We start from the raw sequence: 23,203 nt of genomic DNA, 5'->3' as shown, positions 1-23,203 counted from the left end.
TGATAGCTTGGCTATTGTGACAAGTGTCTCAGCAAACATGAAGTATGGTGATTTGGAGTCTTTTGGTACTCCTGTAGCTGGATCCCTTGATAGTTTGTACATTTAATTATTTGAGGAATTTCTGTGTTGGTCTCCACAGTGGCTACATCAGTTTATATTCTTGGACAACATTCTTCAAAGATCTTTGGCGATCACTAAACAGGGATGATATTCAATAACATTTTGGTTTCAAAGACAGGCTAAGTATAATCTGTCCTTACAGAGGTGCTAGTATAGGCTTTCCATAACAGAATTCACAACACACAATGGCTGGCCCAGGTATCGACTGTCATCACTCTAGTTCATCATCAGCCGTAAGAAGGATGCTGGGTTCTTCCTCCTGCTGGACAAGTATCTCATGGTGGGCCCTAGTGTTGCTCTGCTCTTCTTACACTAACTTTGTTTTTGTTCTTTGCCATAGCAGCTTCTTTAGCCTCTGGGATCCTTGAATTCCCTGACTTCCCCAACCATCAGCCTTCCTCAGGACCCTTGTAGTTAGCCTCACTGTCACCTCAGGTCCCAGATCAGTGGACACGTTGTCTCTGAACACTCTGTCTAAGGAGACACTCTCTGCAGTCCTTATCACAGAATATCATTTAATACTAGTTTGGGGGAAGAACACTTTCCTTGTGTACTGTGTGTGGTTATCTGAACTGCCCCCACTGGAACATAAACCCCAGACACACAGAGCTCTTTCTGTACTTTCTGCCTCTCCATCTACAGCATCCACAACAGAGCTTTCCTAGCACATGTTGGGCTCAAGAGTTCCTAAGTGAGTGTTGGCTCTCATTCCTGCAGCATTCCACACATAAAATAGAGATAAAATAGAGCCAGATCAGAATATATGCTGACTCAAGTCCCATTGCCTGGCATTCTTGGGTTATGTAGGAAATTTTCCACATTGCTGAAGATGCAAAATGTAAGTACATTTGCAAAGTGCAGACTTTTTCTGAGACATATTAAAGCAGGCATCTTGTCCTTAGTAAATAAGCATGCCTCCTGGATGATCTTTGTAAGTCCTTCATTCATTCTAGGTATGGTCCAGGAGGCCTTAGGGACCAGACAGGGCCAAAGCCTCTGGCTGTACTTTATGAATGGTGAGATACTTTTCTGGAGTCTGTATTTTTAGTCATTATCCACAATATTCTTGGAGGAGTCTATAGATATCTTACTTGCCTGTCACCAGATAACCTATCCAGAGATGCTTTACCCTCCCTTGGTTGCTGCTTTAACCTGGCCTTGGGATAGAAATATCTGGGTGCTGAGCCCTGGGGAGTACTGGTGGGGACAGAGTAACATGGTTCCTGTCCCTAGGACTGGGCTCCAGTGTGAGCTTCGAGGAGATGCTAAGCCTGTGTGTCCCTGATGGGGACAAACTGGCATGGTTCCATGCTTCTTGTCCCTGGGAGAGGGCCCTGGTGTGGGCCTCCATGAGTGTTGAAGGCTGCTATGGGTATAAGGTTTGTTTGTGTAATAATGTACATATTTTCACATTTCTCTGAGAAATGTCCACTCTGTTCATGTTAATTACTCCATGAGAATTAGAAACAGCACAAGCCCAAGAGTCTAGGGTGTGACTATGTCTTCACAAAATGGCAAATGCTAGCACCTTTAGGACAGCCTTTAAAGCTATGGAAAAGAGCTCTAAATATATGCAAAATATAAGGACACATTGTGAACTGTGAAGGGCTTCATGAATCTAAAGGAATAAAGGAACACTATGATCCAGTTTGTTAGAAAGATACAAAAGCAGGTAGATTCCTAAATTCATCATCTGCCTAGGACAGAGTGAGTAGACCCAGGCATGGGAGAAATGGTAATTTTAGGGCAAGGTTCCACCCAACTAACTTATCATCTATGCAAAGGCAGACAGATCTCTGAATTTTTTTTCCAATGTTAAGAAAAAAAAAGTCTCTTAAGAATCAAAGGGCTGGGGTCACAGGATGCTGATTCGTTTATAAGATAACCAAAAGGGAACCTGGAATAAATAACTGAATTGATATGTAAATAAAAACTGGACTTTTGGTCTGCATGAGATGAGCTAGCAAAAAGCAATAGCAGTTCTTTCGATTTTTCTCTAGCAAAAGCTGAGCTGTTTGGAGATCTCTGGGGAGCAAGAATTTTTCAAGAATTTTTTCTTAACAGGATTTCTGACTTGGTCAGAAAATCCAATCATTTTTTATTGCAACTTTTCTAACTTTAGTCAGAAAAGTCATAAGCTATCCTGATTACTTTTAGAATTTTTACTAGCAGAGAGAGCTATCTCAACCAGAGAGTTTTTAGAATAGCAAGAAAAAGTTGTCTAAAGCAGTGCAGAACACACACAGAGACATACAGAGAGAGAGAGAGACAGACAGACAGACAGAGAGAGAGAGAGAGAGAGAGAGAGAGTCAGGAAAGCCATCTCAGCAGAACCTAGGCCGCCAACTTGGACTGCCTATTTGACTTCAAGTTGCTGCTCCCAGATACCCCTTTTTCAGAGCCCCTCTCCATGTTGAGGCTGGTCCTTGGCATCTGGGGACCACTTGGACATTGCCAGGGTCTGTGACAATGTTCATGCTAGACACATGAGGTACTTGGGTATCTTTTGAAGACACAGGTCTGCTAGGAATGGGAAATAAGAGGTATCTCTGGAAGGCAGTATAGCCAGCCTGGCAGAGATAAATATACCCTAAGGAGAAGCTTCTGTCTCTCATTCTACCAGAATGTTGAAACCACGTCCCCAAGAAAAGTGGGATTTCTCTAGGGAACAACATGCTGGAAGAAGCAAAAGGCTCCAGACGGAGGGAGAACTTGTCTCCCAAACGAGATTAAACACAGTTCTAACCACTTGTTAAGACTTGTTACCTTACAGGGAAATACAAAAGTCCAGACGAGGATGAGCCCACGGTAGATGGGACCATACCTTCACCAGGACTGCTTAGCTGTGCTTCGATGTACATATCCTTGATTCTGTATTTAAACTTTAAGACTCCAAAGACAGACTTGGAGGATGTGTTGGATCTCTTTGTTCCTTTCCCAATGTGGCTTCATTGATTATTTCTCAACATTTTGCTTTCTATTATTATTTTGGTTCTTTTTTTTTTCTTTAAATTTTTTTAAATTTATTTTTATTTTTCAAATTAAAATATAATTACATCCTATTCTCCCCTCCCTTTTTACCGCTAGCCCTTCCCATGAGCTCATGTTCTTGCTCTCTTGCAAATTCATTGTCCGCTTTTCTTTTTTTTTTTAATTAGGTATTTTCCTCATTTACATTTCCAATGCTATCCCAAAAGTCCCCCATACCCACCCCCCCAATCCCCTACCCACCCACTCCCCCTTTTTGGCCCTGGTGTTCCCCTGTACTGGGGCATATAAAGTTTGCAAGTCCAAAGGGCCTCTCTTTCCAGTGATGGCTGACTAGGCCAGCTTTTGATACATATGCAGCTAGAGACAAGAGCTCCAGGGTACTGGTTAGTTCATATTGTTGTTCCACATATAGGGTTGCAGTTCCCTTTAGCTCCTTGGGTACTTTCTCTAGCTCCTCCATTGGGGGCCGTGTGACCCATCCAATAGCTGATTGTGAGCATCCACTTCTGTGTTTGCTAGGCCCCGGCATAGTCTCACAAGAGACAGCTATATCTGGGTCCTTACAGCAAAATCTTGCTAGTGTATGCAATTGTGTCAGCGTTTGGAAGCTGATTATTGGATAGATCCCTGGATATGGCAATCACTAGATGGTCCATCCTTTCGTCACAGTTCCAAATTTTGTCTCTGTAACTCCTTCCGTGGGTGTTTTGTTCCCATTGCTAGGAAGGGGCAAAGTGTCCACACTTTAGTCTTCGTTCTTCTTGAGTTTCATGCGTTTAGCAAATTGTATCTTATATCTTGTGTATCCTAAGTTTCTGGGCTAATAACCACTTATCTATCAGTGAGTACATATTGTGGGAGTTCCTTTGTGATTGGGTTACTTCACTTAGGATGATGCCCTCCAGGTCCATCCATTTGCCTAGGAATTTCATAAATTCATTCTTTTTAATAGCTGAGTAGTACTCCATTGTGTAAATGTACCACATTTTCTGTATCCATTCCTCTGTTGAGGGGCATCTGGGTTCTTTCCAGCTTCTGGCTATTATAAATAAGGCTGCTATGAATATAGTGGAGCATGTGTCCTTCTTACCAGTTGGGACATCTTCTGGATATATGCCCAGGAGAGGTATTGCGGGATCCTCCAGTAGTACCATGTCCAATTTTCTGAGGAACCGCCAGACTGATTTCCAGAGTGGTTGTATAAGCTTGCAATCCCACCAACAATGGGGGAGTGTTCCCCTTTCTCCACATCCTTGCCAGCATCTGCTGTCACCTGAGTTTTTGATCTTAGCCATTCTGACTGGTGTGAGGTGGAATGTCAGGGTTGTTTTGATTTGCATTTCCCTGATGATTAAGGATGTTGAACATTTTTTCAGGTGCTTCTCTGCCATTCGGTATTGCTTCTTTTTAAATGGTGTTTTGAAATGAGTGGCTGAACCTGGCTTGAAGCACAGGCTGTGATCTCTGAGACTGAGAAAGGTAGGAGGTATGGGAATGTTCCCTGTGGGCTACTGACCCCCTACCAGCAGCACTGTTACCAATAGCCCCTATCATCCTGATGGGACAAGCCCAGTCACAACCCTAAAAAGCACCTCCCACCCCCCTTTTTTGGTAAAGGTCCGTTTGAATTTGTTCCAATGAAAAATTTTGTCTATCTTTCTCTATCTTCTCTCCCTGATCCTGCCTCCATCTCCTTCTCTTTGACACTTGCTGAAAAAACTTAAAATCTTTCCTTTTTGAAGCTGAATATTTTAGTGGGTGAGAGATACAGAGCCCAGGAATAGAAGTACAGAAGGGAAGGGAAAAGGAAATAAGAAGAGAGGAGCACAGGAGGGGACAGATGGAAACTCAACTAGGCCAGCCTCTTGATAGAAGAGGGGACGCCAAACCACATCCCCACAATGTGGCTGGCAGGATGGATCATGAAATAATATTTGTCCATCAGATATCTCAGGAATGTGTATGCATTTTCTCACAGTGAATGGAGGTTTTTTTTTTTTTTCTCCTGGAAAACATCCTAAATGAATAGAGCTGGCAGAGGCAGAGAGCAGTGGAAAACAGGGCCCCAGTAGCACTGCCCGTAATTCCTACTAGCAGGGAGGGGCCCTCTCTCCCATGTTAGAATGATCTTAGCAAAGGGAGTGTTTCTGCAAGGTAAATGCATCTCTTCACTGATGACAGGCCACCATCAGCTTGTTCCCACCATTTCTGTGCCCACACTGGTGTGACAGTGATAGGTAGCTTGATACTTCACCTAAGCCCAGCCATGGTCCCAGCTCTCGTCCCAGGATGAATGCTGAAAGAGGGTGGGTTAGGATTTTTTTTTCTCTTCTAGCCTGGTGTGAATTAAAAAAGAAACAAGAAAACAATAAATTATCTGTAATTCTGAGGTCCCCAGCTTAACCTTTGTTTTGTTTTGCCTGTGAAGACTCCTGTCCCTTTAGCCAAGACTCTCTGAGGGGACCACTCAGGCTGAAGGTGCCACCCAGCCCAGCTCAGAAGGGCTTTGAAGAGGCCATAGTTCTTTATATGCACCCAGGGTTTCACATTTATTTCTACGGTTCAACAAATATATATACACATGTGTACATACATGTTATATATACATACACAGAGACTAAGACACAAAGACAACAGTAAAACACTAAAATTGGGAATCCAGCTAAAGAGCGTGGAAAAGTTTATTGTACCTCCTGGCTACTTTGCCGTAGCTTTGTCGTTTTAAACACAGGGACACAGATTTCAATAATCACATAAAGCTAACTTACTCTGTTTACAAATAGAAACACTGGCAAGGAAGTGATGATTCAGGGCAATGGAATTCTGGGAAGGATAAGCTTATGAGGGAGAACTTCACAGGAGTATCTGATACCGCAAGTATCTTCACTCTACTATGGATGTTGGTTTTTCCTGTGCTCACACCACCAGGGTGAGCTTTCCAGCACTGCCTCGGCTAGCTCACCCAATGTCAAAGCAGGCAAGGGCAGGGCCAGCTCTCCCATGCTCACTCCTTCCTAGGTGGGCTTACCCACACCCATGCCACCAGGGTTAGCTCTACCATGTTGCCCAGGCAAGGTGCAGGACCCCTCTCTCCAGAGTGTTGCAGGGTGAGGGGCAAGGGCGAGTCTCCCATTCTCGTGACCAAGGGGCCAGGTCTCCCCCACTGTAAGTGACAAAGGAGGCTGTAGTTCTTAAGCCTCTGTTATATCAGAAGAATCTGAGTTAAATTCAGGCATCCAGGAATTAGAAGCAAGGTCCTTTATAAAGCTTTCCAGGTGATGTGGTATATAGGAGCCCGAGATGCTGCCTTTGCAGTAAAAAGTGACAGTTGCCAGTAAGGCATCATTGCTAGGATATGGTCTCTCAGGCTCTGTTCTCATTGCTCCCCACTGCCCTACCCCAGGTTGTGAGTGAGGCTTCCTCTTTGCTCTTTCTGCTGTCCATTGCCAGCCTTCTGTGACCCTCTTACTTCATCTCCACACAAGAGGAAGGGAAATCTTTGCAAAGGCATATAGCAAGAGCTAGCTATGTTCCTTCTTCTGTTGAATCAAGAGTGACCTCATGTACTTGGTCCTGTCCTTGGCCATCTCTCCAGTCTATCTGGCCCTTGGTATCCAGATGTTTCACAGTGACTCATTTTTGGTCTGTGGGGCTGTTCGTCTGCAGATGTGCGTTAGCTTAATTGTGTCTGCCATCCATTATGCTGCAAGCCCAGGGTTGTATGAGGTTTCAACCCTGACCTCATCAGAGCTGCAAACCTGACGCAGCTTTTCCGATGATGCTTCTGGGGCTCCCATTAAGACTTCCTGTCAAAAGTTGGGCGGTGGTGGCGCATGCCTTTAATCCCAGCACTTGGGAGGCAGAGGCAGGTGGATTTCTTAGTTTGAGGACAACCTGGTCTACAAAGTGAGTTCCAGGACAGCCAGGGCTATACATAGAAACCCTGTCTCGAAAAAACAAACAAACAAAAACAAAAAACAAACAAACAAAAACAAAAAACAAACAAACAAACAAAACCTTTCTGTCAAACCTGTGGCTTTGCCTTTCAATGTCTTCCTTGCCACCCAGCCACTGAATCTCTCTTTTGAAAACTGCCCAATGCATTTGTGAACCTAATTGAATGGATTAAAGAAGGCTCTGGCTGGGCAATACTGTTTTAAAAAAAGGTCAGTTGTGGTCACAGGGATCAAAGTACTTTTCCTTAGAGGCTTGTGAATGGACGCAAAGGCAATTTCAAAGTTGAAGAGTCCACGTGGGCCTCTGGGTCCTTTCGCAGCACATGGGCTTGCTGCATAGAAAATGCAGGCTGCTTGGCAAGCACCACCACTGTGAGCCAAGCACTCACAGACTTCCCTTCATGATGCCTGGATGCAGATTCTCTGCCTGAGTCAGCTGACTCCCAAACTGAGTCCTGCAAGTGGAGGCTGCCTCCTATCTCTCAGACAACTCTTTGCATAACACAAGAGTGTGGTCATTGGGGGAATGAATCCCTGGAGGGAGGAAATGTGCAGAAGAATCTCATTTTTACATACTGGCTTCCAGGTTTGAGCAAGACTCTGCCAGCAGAGGGCATGGTTGGCTTCTTTGCTGCCCAGACCTTCTCTCCAGGCTGTTTAAGATGCCCTGTTCGGAACTAAGATGGGTTAGATGTCCCTAAGGACAGTGCAGATTATGGCTTCCTTTCTAAAGACTTCTTAAAGCCAGGGTGGAAGTGGCGATATTCCTCGGTCAGCAGCCTCCCATCTCCCTCTCTGTAGCTATGTGTGCCATAAATCCAGGTCCTGCCCAAGCTAGGTTCCCATCTTGATGTCTACAGGAGGATAATGGCAGCCAACCACATTTTGAGGTTCAAAGTTCCTTCACTAACCTCTCTACTGTTCATGTCTGTGACAGTAGGACAGCAGACCACTGCCCATGTTTGTGACAGCAGCACCGCAGGCCACTGTCCATGTCTTGAGAGCACTCTTGTGAGGGCAGAATAACCTGCTGCTATGTGATTCCTTGAACACTTAGAACTCAGGGTACCAGATCTTAAGGCCCATCTGGGATGCATGGCACTGCCAGGTGGTGGGCAGACCTCTGCATAGCATTGCTGGGCTTCCTATATATAACAAATAGAATCTACGGCCATGATTCTAGGGGGCTGAGGTGTTGCTTCCAGGGACTCCCCCTCTTGAATGTGGAAAACCGGGACATAGATATCTGATGAACACATGTGGGTTCTTTGTCCCTTTGGCTTTGAGAAACCCTGGCCTAAACTATAGCACTACCACTGCTGTTTTTTGACACACGCCGCCAGCTTTGCCCATGCTTGGAGTCCTCTTTAAACCATATCATGTTATCAATACTGTGTGATACTGTTCTACCAGCAGATCAAGGGTATAGACAGGGATTCTATGCCTACAGGGCTCATATCCTGGGCTTATAGAATACTCAACATGTTATTTACAGGACTTCTGTTCTGTACTAGCCCAGTGGAGGGACCCCAGGATAATGTGCTGTAGTATTGATTTGGAGTGACTCCAAAGGCCAGGTCTCACAATGGTGCTTCTGGAAGGTGGTGGAATCTTTAGTAGATGGAGCCTAGTGAATGGTCTTCTGGATTCAGGAAGCATAACATTGAAGGGGATCATGGGACCTCACTCTATCTCTTTCATTTTCTACCATGATACAAGCATCTTTGTTATTCTCATCCATATTCTCCTTCCACAAAGCAATGGTACTGACTGATCATGGGCTGAAATCTTCCAAGCGGGTACAAACAAACCTTTTCTTTTCATACACTGAATATCTCAGTTATTTGTTATAGTAACAGAAAGCTGACCAACACAAACAGTGAACCAAATAAATGCCAAGGTGGAGTTACAGGTATACTAATTTTACTAGGGTCAATACCTATAAGAGTACCATTAGGGAGGGAGCCAAGACAGCTAGAGTGCTGCCATCTCCCTCTGAGGATTAGAAAGCCAGTGGCATATATGTTAGTTTCTTGGACCCATACACATGTGCTGGCATTGCTCAAGCACACTGAAATTGAGTAGTCACTTTGAATACTTTCTTTGAGCTCCCTGTGGTGTGCACAGAATGGAAGTTTTGGTTGTGGAGTGATGGAAAGGCACCATAGTAGCACTAGAGGTTCTGAAGAAGCTGACACATGGCAAAACCTCTTCTATGAAGGTTCACAGACAAAGACCCTACCACATCCATCAGACAACCTGAGGTCTGGGAGAAACATGAGAATCATTAGCCCAGGAGAATTTCAGAGATGGTACTCACCCCAGGAAAATAAGTGTCTTTGAGAATAGGACTCTGCCTGTGTGTTGTGTTGCCCTGGCTGGAATACATCACCATGGAATTTTCTATGAAGAAGTCTATACTACTTGAAAGGAGAAGTACTATGACAGCCCGATTTGCATGAAAATAAGTTTTCTAGGTTTCTTGCCTTGCTTTTTGTGCCCTCACCCAATGTCTTCTATAGAACTTTGAAGATTGCAGCTCAGCCTCATCTCTTGCTTACTCCTGAGAAGTTTAGTGTTAGCCAGTTAGGATGGGGATGCAGAAGCCATTGAGTGGGTAAAGAAAAGACTGTGGGTGAAAGGCAGGGAGAAAAAGAGAGTCTTGCCTCTTGGATCCTTTTTGCCTACAAGAATCCTTTTTTGTTTTGATTATCTTTTCTTCTCCTCCTTGCCTTCTTCTTCCTCCTCTTCCTCTTTCTATTATTATTATCATCATTACTATTATTACAAGCATCTGAGTGTGTGTGTGTGTGTGTGTGTGTGTGTGTGTGTTTACTGAGGACAACTTTGTACTTACCGATCCTCTCCTTTTACCTTCACATGGGTCCTGGGGTTTGAACTTGGACAGTCCAGCTTGCACAATAGTTAATTTTGTCCACTGAGCCACATCACCACCTCTGTTTCAGGAAGAGTTCAGGTCACACACAAAAAAGGCTGGACAATATACAGCCTGTAAATTGCCCACAGAGCACAGACAGGGTTAAGAAGGAAATACCAAAAGGCCAGATGTGTCACTTTTTGTCATCTCAAGTGAGAGACTACAGAGTTAAAGGACAGGAAAATACATCTGGAGACTCTTAGTTCAGTGTTGCTGTGGTCTGGAATGCAGTCTAATCTCAGGCATGGGAGTGAAACCTGCAATTAACCTTTCAGACTTGTGCTTTGGAACTGCACTTCTCTGACTGACTGTGCTGGACCACACAGAGCTCCAGGTTAAATGTTGATACTTTACATCTATTCAACGTGTGGAATCACATCTCAGAGGGGCTGCCAGTGCCCTGTGTCTGATTTCTAAAACACACACACACACACACACACACACACACACACACACACACACGAAAATCTCAGTAGTGTATTTTGAAGAGAACAGCCAGGAGTATCCATCATGTCATGCTAATGCATGCATTCATCCAGGAAGCCCTCCTGTCCATCTCATAGGCTGATTCAAGTTCAGTTTTATTTCATTTCTTTCCTTCTCATTGGCAAAGGTATTACCTTCAAAAGGTGTCCTGCCCAGGCTAGGAGAAATGTCTTTTCTTTGATGGAAATTTCCCAGTGAGCTCTGCTGCAGAAAGAAGTGGTAACAACAGGAACTCTATCATCTACTTGAGAAGGGCCTCAGAGCATCTAGCCCTATCCAATCAAAGCTGAGGACTGGGGAGGCCACCTCCTCCTGGGGATACATCCTAATGCTCACTAGGGTTGGTAGACTCCCTGGGATTTGTGGAGAGAACTACAGCTCAGCCATTGTGAACTGAGCCTTGATGAAAAACCCAGGGTCAAGATGTGTGCAGATCCTAGGCTTGCATTTTGTGTCCTGTGCAATGGCCAACAATGTCTCCTGTAAATTGCTCTTACAATACAGTTTTGGGGGTGACTCTCTCCTTTTGTCCCCAGTCAGGACTGGTTGCCTACCCCACCTCTAGCTTGCGCTTCCCCTGATTTAGGAGTGGAGTGACCTTCTGAACAGTCCCCTTCAGGGAGCTTGTGTTCCCTCCACCCTGCCAGCACTTCCTCTGCATTTCCCTTCTCCAAACAAGGCGTTGCCCCCTTCCTGTTTCCCTGTCACTAATGACTGCGACCCAGGGAAGGGAAATGTCGCACTAAGCCCCTTCCTTTGTCCTTACCTTCAGATTTTGGTTTAGGACTAAAGCCTGAGCACAGCAGGGATAAAGGATGGGTGCATCTACCCAGCCTCCTCTTCTGATGCTTCCTGTCTGAAGATCCAGTCATATGGGGGGGGGGACCCCAGTCTTTAAGCCAGTCTGCAGGAGCCACGAATGCTGAAATGGTACTCCAGGCAAAGGGTGGGATGGTAAATCAGCCCACATGAATATCCTGTCAGCATGAGAGATCCAACAGCTCAACTGCTTCCAGCCTCTGGTACCAGAGTATCAGATACTGAAGATAAAACAAAAAAGTAACTTCTATTTTTAAGGTTGCAACTCTTTATTACAACACAAATAGTGTCAAAGGACAGTATTGGACATTGGTTTCCCTATTATGTGCCCCTATTATGACTATGTTCTTGTTCCACATTGTCAGCACCAGTGCAAGTCGAGTTTTCCCAAGTTGTTTCTATGTCTGCTAGGGGATGTCTCCCCCAGAGACAGAGCTATGGAGAGCCAGGAGCAGCACACATGGCCAAGGAGGCGCCTCCATCAGCAGGGCTAGTGGGTAGATCGCCCTTTGGTTATGGTGTGTAAAAACACAATGGCCCCCAGAACAAATGGTTCAGGGGCATGTAGAAGGCCCATTGTAATAGCTGACCTTTCCCCCACTGCCCTCTAGACCTGAGCTTCTGTCTTCAGTGTAGAGATAGAGCAGGGATTGCAATCCCACTCCTCCACAGCTGTGCCCTTACTGCTGCCTCTTGAGTAAATGAGCATTGCTGCAACTGAAGGAGACCTGTGGTCAGCGGAGGTGTGGTTTATTGGGTTAGAAGGTACTTTTCTGGGCATGGTAGCCAATTTCTGACAATGAGTAGCAAAGATAACAATCCTATGTTCCGTTTTATACTGTGGATATTGTGAAGCATCCTTATGAATCTCTTTTAATCCCTTTGGGTAATGCTGGGAGGGACCCTAAATTTAGTTTCCATTTTGTTGAAATGTGGGCTCAAAGAAGTCAAGTAACTTTCCCAAAACCACACAGTAATTTAAAAAATATAGTTCTACCATTTGTGGAAGGAAATCCCAAGACTTTGACCTGAAACCCAGATATGTTTCCCTCTATATATACATATCTATAAAAATTTACCTTACAAATCAGATACAACATGAAGTTTATATTAGCTAACAAGACAGAGTAACCATAGCAATGCTATTTAAAACCGATGAGTTGTTTGTTCCTGGAATTTTTCATTTAATATTTAGGGGGGAGGAAGTGACTGTATTTATGGATTATCTACTTTATTAAGCACCATTACTGTCCTCACATGATATACAACAGTAGAGGACAGAAGGTCCCTTGGCCTGGCACACACAGACAATACTCAGTACTTCCTGAAAGTGACCCGGTCATGACTGTTTGTCCCAGAATGGAGCCGGGAAGAAACACAGCACTTCTGAGTGTCACTTTTCGATGAACCAAGTTGGCCTTTAGGGACTTGCTGTGTCATCCAGACAGACACATATTAGAGCAAGAGACACCTCACTGTCCCTGGATGGCCAGTAGCTCTGATTCACAGCCTGCTCAGCTCACAGCACACATTGTTTCAAGTGAGTTAACAGTGTCCAGAAAAAGTGGAACTCAGTGAGCAACACTAGCCAGTGCCCACAGTGAGTGTCCACCTGCCCTTGGGAAAGACGAAAAAGCCTCTGAGAAATATTATAGGATTTATGGAAAACCAAGGAATATATAGGAACCAACTCTGGCATCAAACCCAGAAAAGTACACGTGCAGCCTTGTGAAACAGACTTAAAACATTCTTTCAATGAAATACTACCCTCCTATTAAAAAAAGAAAGAAAAAAGCCAAGACCAATAATGGGGAGGGAGAGGGAGGGATGGGGAAGACAGATAAAGAATACAACAACATGCCTTGCATTGAAAGATGATGCAGCCATAAGATGAACTCTTCGGAGTGAGGCAAGAATATGGCACATCTGAGACAGGAGCCAGGGGAAAGGTATAATGTGCAGTTACATGGGTTTTCTCAGTTGCTGGCTAAGAGGTCAGGCCAGGGCTGATCATGTTACACTGTGCCCTGCATCTCGGTTCCAGGGAAAAGAGAACTGTTCATAGCTCTCTCTCTCTGTCTCTCTGTCTCTCTGTCTCTCTGTCTCCCTGTCTCTCTCTCTCTCTGTCTCTCTCTGTGTCTCTCTGTCTCTGTCTCTCTGTCTCTCTCTCTCTGTGTCTCTGTCTCTCTCTCTCTCTCTTTTTCGTAGCCTTCTCTTTAAGTAGAATTATTATCTGTAAGGTCACATGCTATAGGCAAACATTGTTTTTAAAAATTCTCGAGTTCTGTAGATTTCTAAGTCGAGACCTTCAGCATGACGAGAAACTGCCTGCAGGGATTAAGAATTGAGTAACTTGAACCTGTACACGAGAGCCTCCTGTGTCTCTGTGGCGTGTGGCAGGGGATGCATTGTGTAGGAAAGGTTTTGATGCATTGTCTTACCTATGGCAAACTCAGGGCAGGGCCACCTTCAGATCCCCCTTTTCCCTGTGATGTGATGTTTTTGGCTACCATCTTGTCTCCCCTTGCTCACAACCTCATCCTGTGTCAACGTCCTGTTCCACTCCCTGACATCACACTCACACTGTTTCAGACTGGCCAGCTCTGGTGTTCTAATATAAGAGAGGATTCTGTCCTGTTTCAGGTGATAGGACAAGTGCACAGCTCCTCTGAAATGAGGGCTGGCTATGTGGAGTGACTGCCGATGAGTCTTTGTAAGTTTCCCTTTCTGTCTTTCTATCATCTGCAGTGTTCTGGGACCAGAAACCCTGTGAAAAGTAGTGGGCACAGCTTAGACTCATCTTTGAGAGTTTTGTCTGAAGCAGGGTACTTGTGCCAGCTGTTTTAACAATCCAGCTGTGGGTTCAGAGCTCTGTGTATTAACTAATCAGGGGAGGCCAGTATCTGGTTAAGGATAGATTGACCATCTGAGATTGGTGCAAATCTGCCTACCTCTACCTAACTGAAATGACACAGTTGGTGGCAGGCTAGTGTCAGGATGATTAGGGAAATGACTCAAATGACCTTACTCTGACCAGTACTCCTCAGGCTACAGTGTCCTAGGAAACTGTCTATGATGCTTGGTGACGTCTTCAGAGTACCAGAGAGTAAACACAGGCTATCACTGACAGGCCCTCAGAGACACAGCTCCTTCCAAGACCTCCCATGGGCTGCCTAAGTGCTGGGAAAGTATGGACCAGCATCCAGCTCATCTCCCTCATGGGGCTTAAGAGGTCCAGAAGCAAGAGCAGGAATTACCATTGAGTCAGAACGCTTGTCACAGAAGCAAATCCTTGACTATCGTTATGAGGTTGGACATAAAGGATGCTTCTTACTTGTTTCTCTGTTGGGTGGGAAAGAATGGATGACCCAGCCCCTTGTACCAAACCCTCTCATGACCATCTGGTGCTCATAACTTTTGGAAACTCTTTGTCAGAGCTACAACCCCAGGAAGGAGCCTGATTTTCATGGGGAAATTTCTTCCTTATATCCATTTCCAACCCTTTCTATTCCACTTTTCATTTTAACTAATCAATTATTAATTTATTATTAATTAACTTATTATTAATTAATCATTAATTTATTATTAATTAATTGTGTGAATGTTTGTGTGAGTAGGTATATGTGTGTGCATGCGAATGTAGAAGCCAGAAGACAACCTTGAGTGTAGTTTCTCATGTGCTGTCTGCCTTGTTTCTTGAATAGGGGTCTTTCAAAGGGACCCGAAGTTCACGAATTAGGCCCAGCTTGCTGGCCAGTGATGCTAGGGATTCCCCTGTTTTTGAATCTCCAGTGCTGGAATTAAAGAAATAGACTATCATCCCTGGCTTCTGTACATGAGTTCTGGGGCACCTCAGGACCTCGTGATTGCATAGCAAGCACATGCCTACTAAGTCATATCCCCAGATCCTTTTTCCCCCTTAGGCTTCGGTGTACCAAGTATTCCCAGAGGGTCACTATGGTAGTGGTAATGGGGTTCCTCTCCCTTTCTCTCTTCAACAGTGTACACTGACACTCTCACCTGCTTATCTTTAAGATCCTCACACTCCCATGCACATGGGCTACATGTGGGAGGTGGGGTCATCTTCAGGAAGCCAGTGGTTTGAGAGGAACAACCTCTGCCATCAGTAGATTGTGTGCGCCGTTCTCCCTAGTTATCACGACAAAGCCCCACCCCCCAGGAAGTACATCAGGAAGTAACTGGTTTGAAGACATACTCTTTCTATAGGCGATAAGGCCAATTGAGGTCATCAGAGCAGGTTATGATCTAATATGACTGGTACCTCTAATAAGCAGCAAGCGGGACACAGACATGTAGAGAAAATACATGAGATCCTAGCAAGGCTAGGGGCTACAGAGGAGCCTAGACCACCTCACCTTGACCTTAGATGTTTCTCTTCCAGAAACACCAGGAAACAAACTCCTGCTGCAAGACTTCTAGAAAAATGCCAATCTGCTGTTTGTGAGGTCTGTCTGACTTGTGTTCCAGACGTTAAAACAGACACCACAGGAAGGTACTGGAGTGTAACTCAGTGGCAGAGTGCTTGCTTGCCTTTAGGCCCTGGTTTCCTAGCCCTGGAAAAAATCTAGGAGGCCAGGCTTTAGATGAGGCCCATGCACTAAATTCTGACAGACCAGGATAAAAATGAAAATAGAATCAACTCTGCTTAAATTCCCATCACTTGCCTAAAATGAAGCTGTCTGGCTTTCCAAGAGACTAGGATTAAATGTTCCTTTTGGGTCCGGTCCGTCCTTGCACTGTGTAAGTGACTCTACATGACCTGACAGTAACTAATCAGCTAACTTCCTATTGTTCTGTCACCTCTGGATTATAAGGGACATGACTTTGAAATAATTGGCTCAACTTCTGCATTTGTTTCTTCTCTTTTCAGCCCTTCTCTGCCTAAGAAATATACCTCCTCCACTCAGCCCAGAGGCCACATGATCTATTTCACGGAACAAAGTTTTCTTGATTCTAGAATAAAAATTAAGCCTTGTAATATTGTCCTTTAAACATAGTGACTAGCCCTCAGGGATAACACAGAAGACAGCTTTCCATTTATTTGCAAATAAAAACTGTGGCATCATGAAGAGAAGCAGTGTAGCTGACAGGCTATGATGGCTGCTCTTCATTGTCAACTTGATTACATCTGGAATTAACTAAAACCCAAGTGCGTGAGCATGAGTATTTTCACCTATTATGAGGAATTTTTTAAATTAAATTATTTGAAGTGGAAATGGAAAGATTCACATTTAATTGGTCTTTTGAGGTAGGAAGGCACACCTTGAATCTTGGCCACATCTCTGGCAGTCTAAAGGACATGGAAGAAGAAAACTAGCTTATTATCTGCTTTCTCTCTCTCTCTCTCTCTCTCTCTCTCTGTGTGTGTGTGTGTGTGTGTGTGTCTGTGTCTGTCTCTGTCTCTCTTTCTCTCTCTCTGACAAGTTCATTCCTTCACTGACAACAGAATTCTTCTTCAGGATTCTGGGGTATACTGAAGACCAGCTGAGACATGCAACCTTGTAGACTGAACAATTACTGAATTCCAGATGGACCACAGACTTTAAGGTATTCTAATAAATTTCACACACACACACACACACACACACACACACACACACACACAGGCGTGTGCATGAGCACACGCATGTGTGTTCATGGACACACTCATTTTTTTCTATAAATTCTGTTCCTCTAGAGAACCCTGACTTAGACACAGCCTATTTATTGTTCTGCTCTGTTAGTTTGAAGTTAGTATTCTATCTCATAGATATACTTAGAGCAGTGGCTCTCAATCTTCCTAATGCTGTCACCCCCAGATACAGTTCCTCATGTTGTGATGACCCCAACCATAAAATTATTTTCATTGCTATTTCATAACTATAACTTGGCTACTGTTATGAATCTTAATGTAAATATCTGTATTTTCTGATGGTCTTAGGTGACCCCTGTAGAAAGGTTGTTGGACCCCAAAGGTCTGACTTAGAGGAAGGTTCTGGAGTTTATGGTGTATCTGATGAAATCTCCAGCTCTATCTCATCCCTGAGCCTTACCCTGCAGGTTGTATCTTCTTTCCATATTAACTTCAAAAGGTCAATTCCAGAGTATTTCAAAACTCTGAGTTAAGTTCCAAGTGCACTACATCTATATTTCTTTTTTTCCTTTTCAAAAATAACAATTTAGAAAAGCCACCAAAGATGGCCTATGCCCTAAATGCTTAAATTTTGTTCCTGATGAAATGCAGAAAACGGCTCAAGCATTACCTAAGAGGGACATGATTAATGCTTATTAGCCAAGACATATATGCCTCAAAATGAAATGCTTACACCTTTAGTCACCATCTATGCTTGAGGAGAGGGGCTGGAATGCCTCATTCCTCCATGGGACGCCTGTGGTGACGCCTGTGACACAGGGGCCAGTGCTTCTGATTCAGACATGCTATTTTCTGCTGGTCTTGGCTAAGTGGCTTCAGGTCACGTACCATAGTCACTGGGGTTATCGCAATGGTGTTCTCCATTCCCCATTAGGATGCAAGATCTACCTCAAAGGTGACGCACACACACTATGACAAAGGGTAGCAATCATAGTGACTATATAGTGGAAAAGCACAGTATCCTTTTGACACAAGGAGACTGCCAGTAAGGAGACTGACTGGTTTGCTGACTGGTGTTTGGCACGTAGGAGGTTTCCTAAGGCTAAAACTGCTGTCAGGGTCTTTCAGATTACAATAAAGTTGTAACAGAATTGTTTAGCAGTAGGGATGAGACATGGTCTTTTCATAATATTCTCATTTTTCCTCAGAGCAAGCAGGGCTGCCACAACATTGTTTGCCTCCCTGCTCCTATACTGATGCTATGTGGTGACTTTAGTGCTGCCAAGAAAAGCAAGCTGTCTGCATAACCTAGGTGATGTGGGCATAGTCTCTTGGTAAATAGGAGAGCCAGGCCCACGGGCTCTATGCAGGGAGCTATCACTATGGTAGCTAATGTATGTATTTCAGTGGGTGTGCACCCTCATTCTCCAAGGCCTCTGACACCAGGGTGAGTTCTGGTCATGAGCATTCCAACAGAAACAGAGGTGGAGGTTATGGTATATGGGGATCAGGAGAAACAGGTGGAGACCTCCGTGTTTGGTATCTCTTCTCTCTTTAATCCTCTTGGCTACTCAGCAACAGAGCAGTTCTCTCCCATGTCCAATGCTTAAGAAGAGGGAAGGGTTCTTTTCTAAGATTCCCAGTGGTTGCTAAAGAAAGCAAAGTTGCTTGGGTGACTCCCTAGTGTATGTGCATGTATGTATTAGTGCACACATGAGAGAGAGGAGAGAGTGGGTGGAGGGAGAGAAAGAGACAGATACACACAGAGACAGTGAAAGAGAAAGATACACACATAAACATATGCACACGGAGAGAGGTTTCTTTCTTTTTTCTTTTTTTATTAGATATTTTCTTCATTTACATTTCAAATGCTATCCCCCACCCCACCCCACCCCCCGTGCCCTGCTCCCCAACCCACCCACTCCCGCTTCCTGGCCCTGGCATTCCCCTGTACTGGGGCATATGATCTTCGCAAGACCAAGGGCCCGGAGAGAGGTTTCTTATGGATAAAATTGCCTTTTTCCTCTGATCAGGAGCGATAGAGCTTCAGGGTGGCTATTATTCTCTCTGGGGTAGTAGAAGAGGCTTGGTTGCTGTTGTGGTGGCATAGTGAGGCTGCATGAAAAGCCAGGCACTAATAATCTGGCTTCTGCATGTCTTTACTCTCTAGATCAATGTCAGCTACTCAGCTTCTTTTCTTCTACCTCTCCCTTCTGATTGTCCAGCTTTTAAATAGTATCCTATCAATTATAGAAAGTATCAAATGTCAAAGATCAGCTGTGGAAAGAGCCCACTCTCTCTGGGATATGTAAAATACAAAGAGGTGCTTCAGTGGGCAGGCCAACATACTGTGAGTTCTGCATGAAAGTTTGTTATTCTAGACAACCACATAGGGTACCAGGAATGAGGAGAAAGGTAGACTGAGGCCAGAGACACAAACTGCAGTAATGTTGCTGTTTAGAGTCAAGTTTACGACTCCAAGAGATGGGGTGAAGCTTGCTTCTCTCAATTACTGTGGAGAACACATAACTTGGACCTTGAATTGAGCTGTGTCTTGGGCTCTCAGCAACTGTAAGAGACAAATCCTGTCCTCAGAGAGCCTGCCACCTGGGGACCTGGATCTAGATGAAGTTCTCCCATGAAAGATTGACTCACAGAGGATGTCTGAAAGGGACTCCTGAAAACATGTATCTGGTCTCCCAGATTGTCCCTCTCCATGAGTAGCTTCCTTATCAGAGTAGGAGAAGGTGACAGTCCATGCACATTTTGTCTAGGAGCACAGACATGTCCACACGAATGGAAAGCTGGGAGACTCCAGCTGTGTTGATTCTGAGGTCTCGTGGGATGGACTGTAGGATTACACCACAAGATCTCAGCCCTCCAACCCTATCCTCATGGGAACCTTTGGGAGTCACAGTGTGGAAATAAGAAGCCATTAATAGGAAGTTGGGTGCAGCTTATGGATGCACAGGCTACCCCATCTTCATCTTCACCCGACCTCAGTGTGAGGAAGGTAGCATAAGCCTGCTAAGTGGTCTGAGCTCTGCTCACAGATCCTGTATGCTGGGACCTCAGAAGAGAAAATGTTGTCTTTGGGCCATGGCTTCCTATCTTGTTTATTCAGTTGGTAAGAGAAAAGCCAAAGAAGACATGAGAGGCACACCCACAGGTTTAAAAGACTGAACACAAAACAGAAAAGGACCTGCCCTGTGTTCCCTAATATTAAAGCCAGGGCAGAGAGAGATGTGTGTGTGTGTGTGTGTGTGTGTGTGTGTGTGTGTGTGCGCACATATGTCTGTTTGTTTTGCATCTGTGTATTGCTTTATTTTTTTGGCATTCTGCCTTTTCCCTACAGGACTTGAGAATGAAGAGGAAGCAGAGAAAAATAGTCAGTGTTAAACTGGTATTTGGAAATCAGTAGTTTCAGTGTGTGGTGCTGGATAGAATGCAGAATGTAAGTCTTTATATTAAAACATAATTCAGTTCTCTGGGGACTTAAGAGAAATGCAAATTCCTCGGCCCACCCTAAATTCAGTGATTTGTATACATGCTCAGTTGCAAGGGCCACACTTCTAAGAATAAGGAAACTCTCTTCTTTAAAACAGATACAGCTCGCTGGGTGTGGTGGCGCATGCCTTTAATCCCAGCACTTGGGAGGCAGAGGCAAGCAGATTTCTAAGTTCAAGGCCAGCCTGGTCTACAGAGTAAGTTCCAGGACAGTCAGGACTATACAGAGAAACCCTGTTTTGGAAAAAACAAACAAACAAACAAAAACAAAACAAAACAAAAAAACAAACTAGCAAAAAACCAAAAAACTGGTACAGCTCTCTAAAATGAGGCAGCAAATCACTTCTCTGGGGGGCATTCAAAAGAAGACCCAACAGCCATAAGCCACATGTATGACTAAAAAAGTGAGCACACCCAACAGAGTTGAAACCCCTATCTGGTTGCTCTTTTATTTAGCAACTATTGAGCAATAGGCGACAGGAAGAGAAGAATAGCAGATGTCACATGCTTCAGAAACTCTAAATCCTAGCATCCTCCTCCCTATGCTATGCCCCTGCCTGCTGCTCCTTGTTTTGACTACCAGACTTGGGTCAGTCTATGTGACTACTGACTGTGGTATGGCTTACTGTGGTCATTAGACCTCCCCACAAACCACTGCTTTCCTGCATGCCGCTGCTTCATACCCAGAAAAGGAGCATAGAGGAAGAAGCCATGACCCCTAAACGCCTGGAACTCCAAGTGAGAGGACTGAGGCAACTTCCTGGGCCATGCACAGTGACGCTACTTTCTCTGTCTTTTTGAGTCATGTCTTGTCACCCTTGCGTCACTGATTACTCAGCTGGGCTAAGAAATCCTGGGCTTGTATTTCATTCATAGGGAGAGGTGGGGTTAGAGGAGAAAGCTGCATGCCTTACCATGAGTTTGGTCCCTTGGGCACAATCCCTCAGGCAAATGGATGTTCCAGATTCCTGAGGCTTAGCACTTAGGGTAGATAGGGAGCAGGGAGTAGCTGTTTCCATTTACTTAAAAACATGAGCTATTATGCAAGTGAGGCACATTTGTTGGAGGAAAATCAGCGGAAGTGAAGAAATGAACCCAAACTCTAATCCTCACAACAATGGCTGAAAATGGGTTAGCAGGAAAACTAGCCTATGCATATCTGTCTCTGTCTCTCTCTTTTCCCTCCCTCCCTCCCTCCCTCCCTCCCTCCCTCCCTCCCTCTCTCCTTCCCTCCCTCCCTCCCTCCCTCCTGTGTGTGTGTGTGTGAGAGAGAGAGAGAGACAGAGACAGAGACAGAGACAGAGACAGAGAGACAGAGAGAAACAGACACACACAGAGACAGAGAGAGAGTAAATGTATGCAAATTGGGGCAATAGGAGAATCATGCTGTAATGATATTTTTCTCCATGGAAAGTTTTGTGAATATTTTTCAATTTGCCAAATCCATTATAAAGCTATGGAGCATTCTGTTAATCTTAATGTTTAATTTTCTAAGACTATAATTACTTCTGTGCCTGTATGCATCTGCATTATAAATACTTATGTATGCATATATTACCGTGTTCCTGTGTACATGCATGTGTGCCTATGTGCACATATACATGTATATATCGAGAGAGGTCAGAGGTGGAAGTTGGGTGTCTTCTTCAACCACTCTCTGCACCTTATTACTAGAGGCCGGGTTGCTCACTAAATCTGGAGTTTGCCAGTTTGGCTAGACTGTAGTCAGTGAGCTCCAGGGATCCCTCTGTTTCCAATGCTGGGATTACAGGTGTGTGTTCCCATGCCTGGCTTTTCACTTGTGTGCTGGGGATCTGACATCAGGTCCTGGTGATTACACAGTAGCCATTTTACTGACAGCAGCATCTCCCCAGCTTCATTTTACTTTTAAAGAAATCTTTGTAAAGTACCTCACGTACTTCTTTGCCTTCTTTCCCTCCTGTTTCCAAATCAGAAGCTGGGAATGTGACACAAATTTGTCTGTGGCTGCTTGGGGACAGCTATTATTTTTTTAAACCTAGTGAAAGTAAAGTTGAAAAGAGGAAGTGGCTTGGCAGAAAGAAAAGATATCTGGACTAGACATCAACAGTGACTCTGGTCATACTCAGGTTAGCTCTGGCCCTTGGGTACATTCTGGAACTATTCCTGCCTCTGCTTCCCTGATCTAATTAGGACTCACTTGGAAACACCTCTAGTCCCCTGTGGTTATGAAGAACATTCTTAAGCTTGCTACCTGCAGGATGGGTCCAGGGTGGAATTCTTGGTTATGACATCGTCTTCAATGTTTAGCAGAACCAGTCCACACCAGCAGGTGCCCTTTGGAGAAGACGGGATCCATTACAAAGGTAAGTTCATCACATTTCTTGGGGGACACGCTAAGGATGTAGGTTCCTGGGTCCAGCGCTGCTTCTCCAGATTCAGCCTCTGTGGGTGGGTGGGACTCAGAAAACCTGCTTTCTGATAAGCAGCTCTGAACTCCACCAAAGGAAGTTTAGCTCATTGCACCCCTCCCGCAGTGGTATTGCTCTTAGGATTTTGGAGCGAGTTCCGTTCTTTGTTGATTGCTTGCTAGATGCTTAGCCCGGAGTGAGCAGGGGCAAAGAGAAGACAGACAAAAATGAGCATTTTGCATTTTTCTCTCCATGTTTCACAAAATATTCATTCCTTGTGCCTCTTGTTGTTTTAGTCCCAGACCAAGAACCTGTCTCTTTATGTTTCCCTTCTCGGAATGTTGTCTTCACTCTTTTAACCCCTTGTTTTAAACCTCATCCTTCCTGGATGGGGATTAACCCT

At 44.6% G+C, this 23,203-nt stretch overlaps 1 long non-coding RNA gene across 2 annotated transcripts in view; it reads left to right on the top strand.

Moving 5' to 3' along the window:
* The window catches only part of Gm46770, a 41,504-nt gene extending 18,749 nt beyond the window's left edge, over window positions 1-22,755 (top strand). Inside the window, exons 3-5 of one of the 2 annotated variants that reach the window (XR_001783503.1) lie at window positions 15,713-15,823; window positions 16,791-16,878; window positions 22,700-22,755. This is a non-coding gene — a long non-coding RNA (predicted gene, 46770). The remainder of the gene's footprint in view (window positions 1-15,712; window positions 15,824-16,790; window positions 16,879-22,699) is intronic. The other variant, XR_001783504.1, reaches the window with a different exon arrangement.
* Window positions 22,756-23,203: the final 448 nt, after the last annotated feature.

This window comes from Mus musculus, chromosome 2 (genome assembly GCF_000001635.26).
Source record: "Mus musculus strain C57BL/6J chromosome 2, GRCm38.p6 C57BL/6J".
Lineage (NCBI taxonomy): Eukaryota > Metazoa > Chordata > Mammalia > Rodentia > Muridae > Mus > Mus musculus.
This window is presented reverse-complemented; position numbering and strand designations above follow the sequence as displayed.